A 12166-nucleotide genomic window follows, 5' to 3' on the forward strand; every position below is an offset into this window, starting at 1 on the left:
CCTCTCTCCTCGCGCACCAGGAAACAAAGAGGGAAGAAAAAGTCTCTTGCCTCTTCGGCAGGTCTAGACTCTTCCCCGGACTCCCTCCCGGCCAGCCGTGGCGCACTAGCCCCCTGCAGGCTGTGTTCAAGCCGCCAACCCCAGTCCTCTCCCTGCGCTCCGACCGAAGCCCAAGCCTAGGCTCCCAGCCCCGCCCGCCCTGGCGGGTGAGCACACAAGCCTCTTGGGCTGGTGAGTGCCGGTCGGCCCCGATCCTCTGTGCGGGAATCTCCCCGCTCTGCCCCCCGCACCCCTGTGGCTGCGCTCTCCCCCGCGGCCCCGCAGCTCCCCCCTCCGCCACCCGCAGTCTCCGCCCGGGAAGGGGCTTCCTAGTGTGTGGAAACCTTTCCTCCTTCACGGCTCCCTCCCACTGGTGCAGGTCCCGTCCCTATCCTTTTGTCTCTGTTTATTTTTTTTCTTTTGCCCTACCCAGGCATGTGTGTGTGGGCGGGGGTTCTTGCCTTTTGAGAGGTCTGAGGTCTTCTGCCAGCGTTCAGTAGGTGTTCTGTAGGGGTTGTTCCACGTGTAGATGGATTTCTGGTGTATCTGTGGGGAGGAAGGTGATCTCCGTGTCCTACTCTTCCGCCATCTTCCCGGAAGTTCAGATGGGGCATTCTTAATCCATGATGAGGAAACATAATTGACTACAGGAACCCTGAGAGGACATTTATATAAGAAGCATCAAACTTTCTCTTGAAAGACACTATTAAAACAGGATGCACAATCGTAATCAGTTGTGTATCTGGGGAGATACTGGGACTTGAATAGGGCACTATTAGTGAGTGTTAGAATGTGGTCTATTGCCTGACTTGTGAAATATAGTAGTAAAAGAAGATCACAGTTCCCTGTTAATTAGGACCAATTACAGTGTTGGAAACCTTTCTGGGTGATCAAAGAGGAGGCATACTTAACACAGGAGACGTTGACAAGCTCTCCAGCTTGTCAGCATAATAGAACTTTCGACTGCATGCTTGATGTACAAGCTCTTTTATGCTCTGCCATGGTTTGGGTTTAACAGTTTTTAAAGAAACTGTTACCTAAACCATAAAAGTTAAATGGGAATTTGATTTGTGCCAGTGCCCATTTATGTGTCATTTAATATTGAGTGTATTTTTTTAATATTTCGTCTCACGACAAGAATCTCAAAATACTTTAAGATAGTTAGAATGTTATTTTCATTTTTGAATCTGTAACTGAATCCATAAAGATCCAAAAGGGACAGGCTCAGATTACGTAGAAGATCACCTGTTTCCCCTCATCTTCTCCACAACAACGCAAATACTGGTCTCTAATGTGAAAACTTCAGGGAATTGAGAAAAATGCATTCTTGGTAAGGAGTCTCATATCAATGATTTCCTGAGCTTGAGAGAAACTTTTTTTAAGCCTCTGGTTTACATAAATAGTCTGTGTGGCACAACAGAAAGATGATTTCCTTTGGATGAAATAAACATGACTCAAGGCTTCCCTGGTGGCGCAGTGGTTGAGAGTCCGCCTGCCGATGCAGGGGACACGGGTTCGTGCCCCGGTCCGGGAAGATCCCACATGCCGCGGAGCGGCTGGGCCTGTGAGCCATGGCCGCTGAGCCTGCGCGTCCGGAGGCTGTGCTCCGCAACGGGAGAGGCCACAACAGTGAGAGGCCCGTGTACCGCAAAAAATAAAAAAAATGATTCCACTTCCTTCAACCTACTAACTACTAAAAGGCATCAATCAGTGAAGTTCATTTTGTTAACAAATATCTCTTGAGCACTGAGGTGCCAGTCAGTGTGTGGAGCTGGGATGTGGTGGAGACCCGGGCCGTCCTGATTGAGCAGACAAAGGGGACTCCCTGGCCGTTCTCCTCGTGGCTGTGCTTCGGTCCTCTGTGAGCTTATGGAAAGGGTACCAGTCCCTTTCCACATCCACGATGTAATGTATAAACAAGGGAAGGGAGCGCTAGTCCATTTACTCTACATTTCTCACGAAATGTTGGCTGTGGCTTTGTGCTATCTCTGTTAGAGAACAGAGATGGATGAAATGAAAAAGTAATGTAAAAACGATGCATCATAAACTGCCTATTATCTTGAGTATAAAAGAGGCGGCAAGTCACCTCAAGGGGAGAAGCCCTGCTGAAGGGGTGCCTGTGAAGCTTCTCCCCTCCCTCTGGGCCCCCTCTGCCCCACGTCTGCAGTTCAGGGGCCAGAGGTTAAGGCATGGGGGCCAGTTTGTCAGGAAATGAGGCTGGAGGAGCAGGCTGGGGCCAGGCTGGGGAGATAAGGCCTCATGCTTGAGGCACCAGGGGGCCCACGGAGGTCTTGAAGCAGGGAAGCCGTGTGATGAGATTAGCTTTTGGGGACAACTCTTTATTGTGGAAGATGGAATAAGGGGTGGAATGGGGTGGTGGAGTTGTGCTAAGGGAACCAATTAGGAGGCTGTTGCCTTACTGGACTCTTACACAATAACTATATGTTATTCTATAAAGTATCTCTAAGGACCTCAGAATCCTGTAACTTTTCATGTTTATTTAATATTCGACACAATTTTATTCCCTAAGCATTTTCCTTCCCTCCTCATTAGTATATGTTGAAATGCTATCCTAATAGAAGATGAAAATTCAATCCAACCTCAACGTTAAGATATGTATGCTAATCGCCACTCTTTCAAAAGAATTAAGTAAATAAAATATGCATGTTCACTCTGTACATGGCCATGAAAGTCTTAACTTTGAATTTAAAAGATCCTATATCATTCGCAAAGATGTTTGCTTCGTGTTCCATGGTACAATGTGTCTATTTTCCAACATAAACTAATGTCATAGATTTAGATCTTAACTAGATGTTAAATTGTACAGCATCAGACTACGCTAAGCTGGCCATCTCCGTCTAGAGCACTCTGTAATAAGTTTAAATATACTTGTGTGTATATACCGGCGTATCTGAGGGTTCCGCTGAGCCTAAACCGTCTAATATAAAATTACCAGCAGAATTTGCTCAAGTCGCACTTTGGAAATTCGTTCTTTTTAGAAGTTGTAAAGTATTCATAAAAGCTGAAAAACTGTGCAAAAATTTGCATTGATGGATGTTTCCTTATCCTCCATCAGGAAATGATGTACTTGAAACTCATTATAGATCTTCATAGAAACTCGGCTGAACGTGCCTTGGGTTTTGTGCTCGTCAGCACATACCGAGCTGACTGCATAATTCATATCTCTTGTGTCACATTTAGTATATAACATGTATTTCCTGTTAATTATGAAAATAAAAACACATCATATATTCTAAGAGCATAATTACAAAAAGGCTGTAAAAAGTTGCAAGTTTGAAGTCTATTAGCCGATTTCTCTTTTAAACTTACAAGGGGAAAGCCGTTATTTTCTTCTCCTTTTGTCAAATCAGTTTCACAATGCTTCCTTTTTCCCTTCCACCTGACTCTGCAGAATGATATAGAGGCTCCATAACATAGGAAACAGGAAATAATAGAGACAGAGGAGCTAACAACTCTATCATCTCGAAACTTTTAGACAAATAAATAAAACGAACTCAGGACTTTCCAGGACACAACTGAGACTGTTCTCTGGATAGGAAGACCAAAGCAATCCACCAATTAGTGATTAATTATTTTTTCTCTTTCTCTTTCATAGAGACATCATTTTTTAATATGTTTGTAGTTCATGGAAAAACAAAATTCCACAAAGGCTCTGATCCTATAAACCTCCTGCAGTCAAAACTCCCTTAGATAACATCTTCCTCTATAAGGAGGAAATATATCATGTAATTAAAATTCTGACTACTTAATAATTATAATTTGGCTTGAGAGGACTTTTTAAGTATTATGTAGGGTTCATAAATCTTGAAGTGCTTGTGAAGTTATAACCCCTAGTGTAGTCTAAGCTTTCACACCTACATAATCTGCCATGTGAGGCAGCCATCACTCTTTGGTTACTAATTAAACAGGCATGATATGAAAAATTAATTAGCTACACAATTAATATTGCATGCTTGTCATTGGCAGTTATTGTGCACCATTTCCCTTGACTCAGAGGGAAACTTTTCAGCATTCAACTTACTTTGAGACACTGCTTAAGAAGCAGGCTGGATTGTTAGCAGACAAGAACTTCCTCACATAGAAGCTGAAGAGACAGACTCTGAGTTCCCTAAAATGACTCTGTTTTGCCACCAAAAACGCTCTCTAAGAAAACAGTGTGACTTGTTTATTAATGCATATAATGTTCCTAAACATATTCACTCATTGATTTGTTGGATTATCTGCAAGTGCCATCAGAAACTAACATGTTTATAAAAGTGAATATAAAAATTTTCATTTGCAGAAATGGTGAACAGGTTTTATCTGACCTCGTACTTCTGATCTCTTGGCATTAACTGCCTACCATACTTATATGAGTTCAGCAAATATTAATAATAAAAATAGCTACTATTTATATTTTATAAGAATTAGGTCCTATAAAGGAAGAATGAAGATGGTGATCTGTGAGTCAAATATTTGCAGACCTATAATAGAGATTCCAGAAGCTTGTACAACATACAGTAAAGGTACCAAAAAGAGAATAATCTAGTCTCCTTATGGGGTCATATTAAAAGTATCTCTTGGTGAGTTGAGACACCCCAGAAGAATTCTAGTAGAGATGATCAGTGAGCAGGGGCTGAGGGGAGGTTTGGGCTTGAGATACAGATTTCTGAGTTACAAGCAGATTCTTGAAAGATATGGAAATGTTTTCTAGGTGGGCCAGGCTGGAAAGACATCCCAGGCAAAGATGCCAACTTGAGCAAAAGAACATCCTTCTCAACTTATTTGATAGCTCGTTACAATAGAAGCATTAGATGTATTTCCTGGGTGATGAGAAGCAAGTGATAAAGCATTAGAAACCTATTTGTCTCAAAGAAAACATTAATCTAGAATTTTGCCCTTCACCAATTTGTGTTTCCCAGAGAGGAAATGTCACCACACTTACATCTTAGTGTATTTATATTATAGATTTACATACTTTGACACTCCTAATTGTTAACTTAAATAAGTATGAAATCCTATTACTCAGTAAACTATTCTCTTTATTCAATTATAACTGCTTCTTTGTGAACCTTGTCAATTTAATATATATTTGAGATAATAACTCCAGTGTGTCAACCCCGTTCAATAATGAAAAAAAACTTGAACGATATTTTAATAAAGATTTTCAAAGGTACTTATATACTTAGGGTTTTCTAATTAATAGAATTCTTGAATATATGTAGGACAGATACACTAACCTCTAAGGGTTTGCTTCAATGCGTCAAGGCACAGTTCAAAAAAAACAAGTGTAGGGGTTTTTATTGGACAAAATTGGTTTCTAAGCCTGGGCAAATGGCTTACAGTTCCCTAACATCTGCTTCTTCTCAATTGAAAAAATAGAATGTAGAGAGGATAAAACAAGATAAAGCATGTGCAGCATGAAAATGCTAATAAATGATGACTGTACTCTTATTGGAGCATCTTATTATGAAATGATGTACACGTGCTCTACAAAAAGCCAAGAATGTGCTCAAATCATCCTCAAATTTAAACGCAGCATACATTAGAACCTATATCGTGTAGTTCCTTTTAAGCAATTTACAATCGAGTGATGTAATAAATAAAAGATGTCAAAGCCGGTTTGCATTAGGAAAGCAACTAGTGTACACGATATTGTCCAACCGAAATCTGGTCCATCAGCACTTTACGGATGATGGCTTTTGTAATGTAGGAAAAAGACCTACGGAATCAAATTTTGAAAAAATTTCTTTTAAAAGAGTAACTTTTAAAAAACTGATTTCAAAATTTTGAAATTATTTGATTGCATGAAATAGTGAATTTTAAAAGGCTTACAATATTTGCTTAAAACCAATTATCTCTTCGACTCAAAGAGTTTTATATTTGTAAGTTATTTTTAAGCCCCCAGTGGAAACACACTCTCATTAGTCAGATGAGAGATTGATTGCAGTTAGGAACATTCTAGTTTGTCCTCAGAATGGAATCCTCTCTCCCCCTTTTTCCCTTTTTCTCCTCCTTCCTCCACAGATTTATTTGGATTTGTTTCCTGTTTTCCCGTGATTGATCATCCAGGGCCTGCTGTTCCACATTCATTACACCAGTCTGGGTGCAGCGCCAGCAGAAGACATGAGGAACTTAGCTGAGGACTTCCAGGTGGAACTAGGGATTGTTTTGCTTTTGTTATGTCGCAGTCGGATCAAGGGACTTGCTTCACTTGTCACTTTTCTCTCACCTTCTCCGTTAATATTTGTTTTTTGGCATGATTTAAATACATCATCTTTTTTGAATTACATTGCCTTTTCTTTTTTTTTAACATCTTTATTGGAGTATAATTGCTTTACATTATTGTGTTAGTTGCTGCTGTAAAACAAAGTGAATCAGCTTTATGTATACATATATCCCTATATCCCCTCCCTCTTGCGTCTCCCTCCGACCCTCCCTATCCCACCCCTCTAGGTAGTCACAAAGCACTGAGCTGATCTCCCTGTGCTATGTGGCTGCTTCCCACTAGCTATCTATTTTACATTTAGTAGTGTATATATCTCCATGCCACTCTCTCACTTCATCCCAGCTTACCCTTCCCCCTCCCCGTGTCCTCAAGTACGTTCTCTACATCTGCGTCTTTATTCTTGTCCTACCCCTAGGTTCTTCAGAACCTTTTTTTTTTTTTTTTTTTAGATTCCATATATATGTGTTTGCATATGGTATTTGTTTTTCTCTTTCTGACTTACTTGACTCTGTATGACAGACTCTAGGTCCATTCACCTCACTACAAAGAGCTCAATTTCGTTTCTTTTTATGGCTGAGTAATGTTCCATTGTATATATGTGCCACATCTCTATCCATTCATCTGTTGATGGACACTTAGGTTGCTTCCATGTCCTGGCTATTGTAAATAGAGCTGCAAAGAACATTGTGGTACAAGACTCTTTTTGAATTATGGTTTTCTCAGGGTATATGCCCAGCAGTGGGATTGCTGAGTCATATGGTACTTCTAATTTTAGTTTTTTAAGGAACCTCCATACTGTTCTCCATAGTGGCTGTATCAATTTACATTCCTACCAACAGTGCAAGAGGGTTCCCTTTTCTCCACTCCCTTTCCAGCACTTATTGTTTATAGATTTTTTGATGATGGCCATTCTGACTGATATGAGGTGATACCTGGTAGTTTTGATTTGCATTTCTCTAATGATTAGTGATGTTAAGCATCCTTTCATTTGTTTGTTGGCAATCTGAATATCTTCTTTAGAGAAATGTCTACTTAGGTCTTCTGCCCATCTTTGGATTGGGTTGTTTGTTTTTTTGATATTGAGCTGCATGAGCTGTTTATATATTTTGAAGATTAATACTTTGTCAGTTGCTTCATTTGCAAATATTTTCTCCCATTCTGAGGGTTGTCTTTTCGTCTTCTTTATGGTTTCCTTTGCTGTGCAAAAGCTTTTAAGTTTCATTAGGTCTCATTGGTTTATTTTTGTTTTTATTTCCATTTCTCTAGGAGGTGGATCAAAAAGGATCTTGCTGTGATTTATGTCATAGAGTGTTCTGCCTATGTTTTCCTCTAAGAGTTTGATAGTGCCTGGCCTTATATTTAGGTCTTTAATCCATTTTGAGTTTATTTTTGTGTGTGGTGTTAGGGAGTGTTCTAATTTCATTCTTTTACATGTAGCTGTTCAGTTTTCCCAGCACCACTTAATGAAGAGGCTGTCTTTTCTCCATTGTATATTCTTGCCACCTTTATCAAAAGTAAGGTGACCATATGTGCGTGGGTTTATCTCTGGGCTTTCTATCCTATTCCATTGATCTATATTTCTGTTTTTGTGCCAGTACCATACTGTATTGATTACTGTAGCTTTGTAGTATAGTCTGAAGTCAGAGAGCCTGATGCCTTCAGCTCTGTTTTTCTTTCTCAAGATTGCTTTGGCTATTCGGGGTCTTTTGTGTTTCCATACAAATTGTGAAATTGTTTGTTATAGTTCTGTGAAAAATGTCATTGGTAGTTTGATAAGGATTGCATTGAATCTATAGATTGCTTTGGGTAGGACAGTCATTTTCACAATGTTGATTCTTCCAATCCAAGAACATGGTATATCTCTCCATCTGTTTGTATCGTCTTTAATTTCTTTCATCAGTGTCTTATAGTTTTCTGCATACAGGTCTTTTGTCTACTTAGGTAGGTTTATTCCTTGGTATTTTATTCTTTTTTGTTGCAGTGGTAAATGGGAGTGTTTCCTTAATTTCTCTTTCAGATTTTTCATCTTTAGTGTGTAGGAATACAAGAGATTTCTGTGCATTAATTTTGTATCCTGCTACTTTACCAAATTCATTGACTAGCTCTAGTAGTTTTCTGGTAGCATCTTTAGGATTCTCTATGTATAGTATCATGTCATGTGCAAACAGTGACAGCTTTACTTCATCTTTTCTGCTTTGGATTCCTTTTATTTCTTTTTCTTCTCTGATTGCTGTGGCTAAAACTTCCAAAACTATGTTAAATAAGAGTGGTGAGGGTGGGCAACCTTGTCTTGTTCCTGATCTTAGTGGAAATGGTTTCAGTTTTTCATCATTGAGAACAACGTTGACTGTGGGTTTGTCATATATGGCCTTTATTATGTTGAGGAAAGTTCCCTCTATGCCTACTCCATTAATATTTTGGTTCACAGTCACAGACACCTTGGATATTTTCTGCACGGAGAAGTAGGCAAATAGTAAGAAATCATAATTTTAAAGCAATGGGATAAGAGAATTATTCCCAAGCACAGGATAGTGGGGCATAAAAGATGGGGTTAACCCACCAGGGTCTTACATATGAATAGGAATTACCCAGGGGAAGTGTGGGGGGCAGAGGGTAGGCTGGGATTAGGAGCAGAGTTCACCTAAGAAATGCATGAGCTAAGACACACCAATTTTTGCTGTTTGCTGTGGCTGAAACTGGCCAGTGAGTAGATTGGTCAGATTATGGAAAGAAAGCCTTGTATGAAATGTTCATGTGTATAAACCATAAGTCATGGATATTTATATATATAGAGAGAGAAAAGACAGGAATCTCAGCTCCTAAATATCCTACCCCACCATTAGAGGTTCAACGAAAATTATATCCAAAAGTTCAAGAAAAGAAACACATTATATTTAATTTTTCTCCATATTTATTCCCTAGGTGATCTCATGACTTTAAGCACCATCTGTATTTAAATGACTCGTGGCTCCCAAATATCTATCTCCAGCCCCAGCCTCTCCCCTGAGCGCCAAGCTCATGTCCAGCTTCCTACTTGATTTCCCATCAAATGTCTAAGGGAGACCTCAAACTTGAGGGCAGTGCAGAAGTTCCAGTACCCCATCCTGAGCTCCACCTCCCCCACTGTTCTCCTATCTCATTAGATTGAAACTCCAACCTTCTAGTTGCTCAGGAGGAAACACTGCCTCTCATCATCTTATCTCATCTGTAAGGACAGCCTCCTGGCTCTTCCTTGAATGTCTGAGCAGAAAACCGCTGCGTCCCACCTCTGCAGTGGCCAACCTGGTCCAGCCACTCTCTCTTACCCCCATGATAACCAGCCACTCTCTCTTACCCCATCATTCCAGCCGTCTCCCAACTGAGCTCCTTGCTTCCAGGTTGTTCTAAAGCAGATGCTCCACACAGCAGAGAGAGGCTAGAAGAACAGGAGTCAGATCACACAGCTCCTTCCAGCCCCACCCCCCACTCCATTTAGGGACCAAAGTACCTACCATGACCTACAGGGGCTTCTGGTTGGCTCCTTCCACCCCTCTGCCCTGTCTCCCTCCTCTCTGCCCACTGCGTCCTCTACTGCAGCCCCACCGGTCTCCTGGTTGTTCCTCAGACACCCCAAGTTCTCCCCGGCCCCAGGACATGTGCACAGATACTCTCTCTGCTGAGATGCTCTTCATGAAGTGCTTTCCTCCTCACTTTTTTCAGGCCTCCTTGGGAGTGTCCTCTTATCATCAGGGTCTTTCTTCATCACGTTATATAAAGTAGCAACAGCTCCCTACACACACACACACACACACACACACAACTGATGATTCTCCTGTAACTTACTTTATTCTACTCCCTAGTACTTCTCATCACCTGTCCGCATACTCATGTGCAGGTATGTGTCTAAATCTAGGTCTGAGTCTCTATAAATGGATGAATTTGAGGCTCCATCTCAAATGCACGCTCTCTTAGTGAGATGTTCTAGACTCTTTCTGCCTCTCCTCCCAAACCCCACCCCCTCCCATCCCCAGATGTGAGCTTTCTCATTCACTCTTCATCTCTGCACCCAAGTTCCCCCCAGTGTCTGCTGTATCTGGCCCAGAAGACACAAGCGTGATTTCATGGATCCCTTTACACTTCTGAACCACTATAATAAGACAATAATTACTATTTCAGACAGAAATAACTCTTTCTTCCCCTAAGCCTAACTTACCCTTCTGATGAAGAGGATACACTGACCCAAGTCACTCCATGTAAGAAGGTGGACCCTATGCCCCCTGCCCCATGCAGCAGCCCAAAGCCTCCTTCTCTCGCTGCTCACATGGGATGTGAGTCTCCAAAGGGGGCTGGAGGTGGATTTAGTGTGAGGCTAATGAAGTACAAAACAGGGCTCCTCAATTTCATGGACACCTCCTAAGGCCCCAGGCCTACATGTCTATTCATAATTTTGTATTTCCTCTCTTAAATCTTTTAAACTTCAAACCCCACACCACCTGGATGAGGTGGGAATTCTCCTTAGACAGAATGAAAGGAGAAAACATCGCCCTTCAGGATTGACATGTGCACGTACATGTCACTTTCCTACCTCTCACCTCATCAGCCCCTATCTGTTCATCTTTCCACTTGAAATCCACCATGTTTGGGACTTCTGTGGTGGCGCAGTGGTTAAGAATCTGCCTGCCAATGCCGGGGACAGGGTTTGAGCCCTGGTCCAGGAAGATATGGGACCTTCCTGGTCCAGGAAGATGTGGGATCTTAGTTGCCATGGAGCAACTAAGCCCGTGAGCCATGACTACTGAGCCTGCCCTCTAGAGCCCATGAGCCACACCTACTGAGCTCACGCGCCTAGAGCCCATGCTCTGCAACAAAGAGAAACCACTGCAATGAGAGGCCCACGCACCGCAAGGTAGAGTAGTCCCTGCTCGCCGCAACTAGAGAAAGCTCACGCACAGCAACAAAGAACCAACGCAGCCAAAATTAAGAAATTAAAAGAAAAAAAATCCACCATGTTTGAGAATGCCTGTCCTTGACATTTTTAAAACCTAAACTGATTTCATCTCTTTTTTTATCATTATACATAATAATTTCCATTCTCGATTATTTTTTCAAAACTCTTTGGCAATCTTATTTCTTACAGACTTTGTGTCCCACAATCAGACAATGATTTTCATTGTATTGCAGGTTTTCTTATGCTTCGTTTTTCTCATTCTCTGAGTCATGGTGGGTTTCTCACTATTGTTTTCACTTCCTCCTTTTACGTTTCTTTTTCTAATGTGTAGGCTTGATGGTCAGTGTCTGTCCATGGAATCTATGATTTATTGAGGAGCCTACCATTTGTCAGCTTTATCGCTCCTTCTCTGGCCTGTTCTCCACTGTGATGTTTCCTTTCAAGGCCTGATGCAGCACTTGGCATTAGAGGCCCAAGATGAATACACGAAATGTAAATCTAGAGGAAATTACCTTCAAAAGGCATATGGTGCCGGTTCCTATAAGGACTTCAAAGCTGCCTGTTCATTCATAAATTCAGAATCCCCAAATTGTATTATTCATAGACTCACCCACGACATAAAGTTGTCATAAATTTAACGTTTATGGAGCGGAAGCTAGAACCTGGATTGCCCCACGGACTTTAGGGTCGAGAAAGTAGAGAATTGGAACTTTCTTAAAAATATTTTTAAAAGAAGAACTGTGGACCTTCAGAGTAAAGGGCACTTAAACTTATAAGGTTACACATTCAATCAGCCAGGACTTTATTTACTGATGCCAAAGGCTTAACAGGAGTGGATCCAACGTCTAAAAGATGGGATTTCTGGTTGTCCCAGCATTTTCCATCCCTATAAACTTCCTTCTAGAACACAATCTGTATTTTAAGCAACTGATTTTTGTGAGATTTCAGGAGAGAAAAATGATTTTACCCCC

Source organism: Lipotes vexillifer, unplaced genomic scaffold (assembly GCF_000442215.2).
Source record: "Lipotes vexillifer unplaced genomic scaffold, Lipotes_vexillifer_v1.1 scaffold1201, whole genome shotgun sequence".
Classification (NCBI taxonomy): Eukaryota; Metazoa; Chordata; class Mammalia; order Artiodactyla; family Lipotidae; genus Lipotes; species Lipotes vexillifer.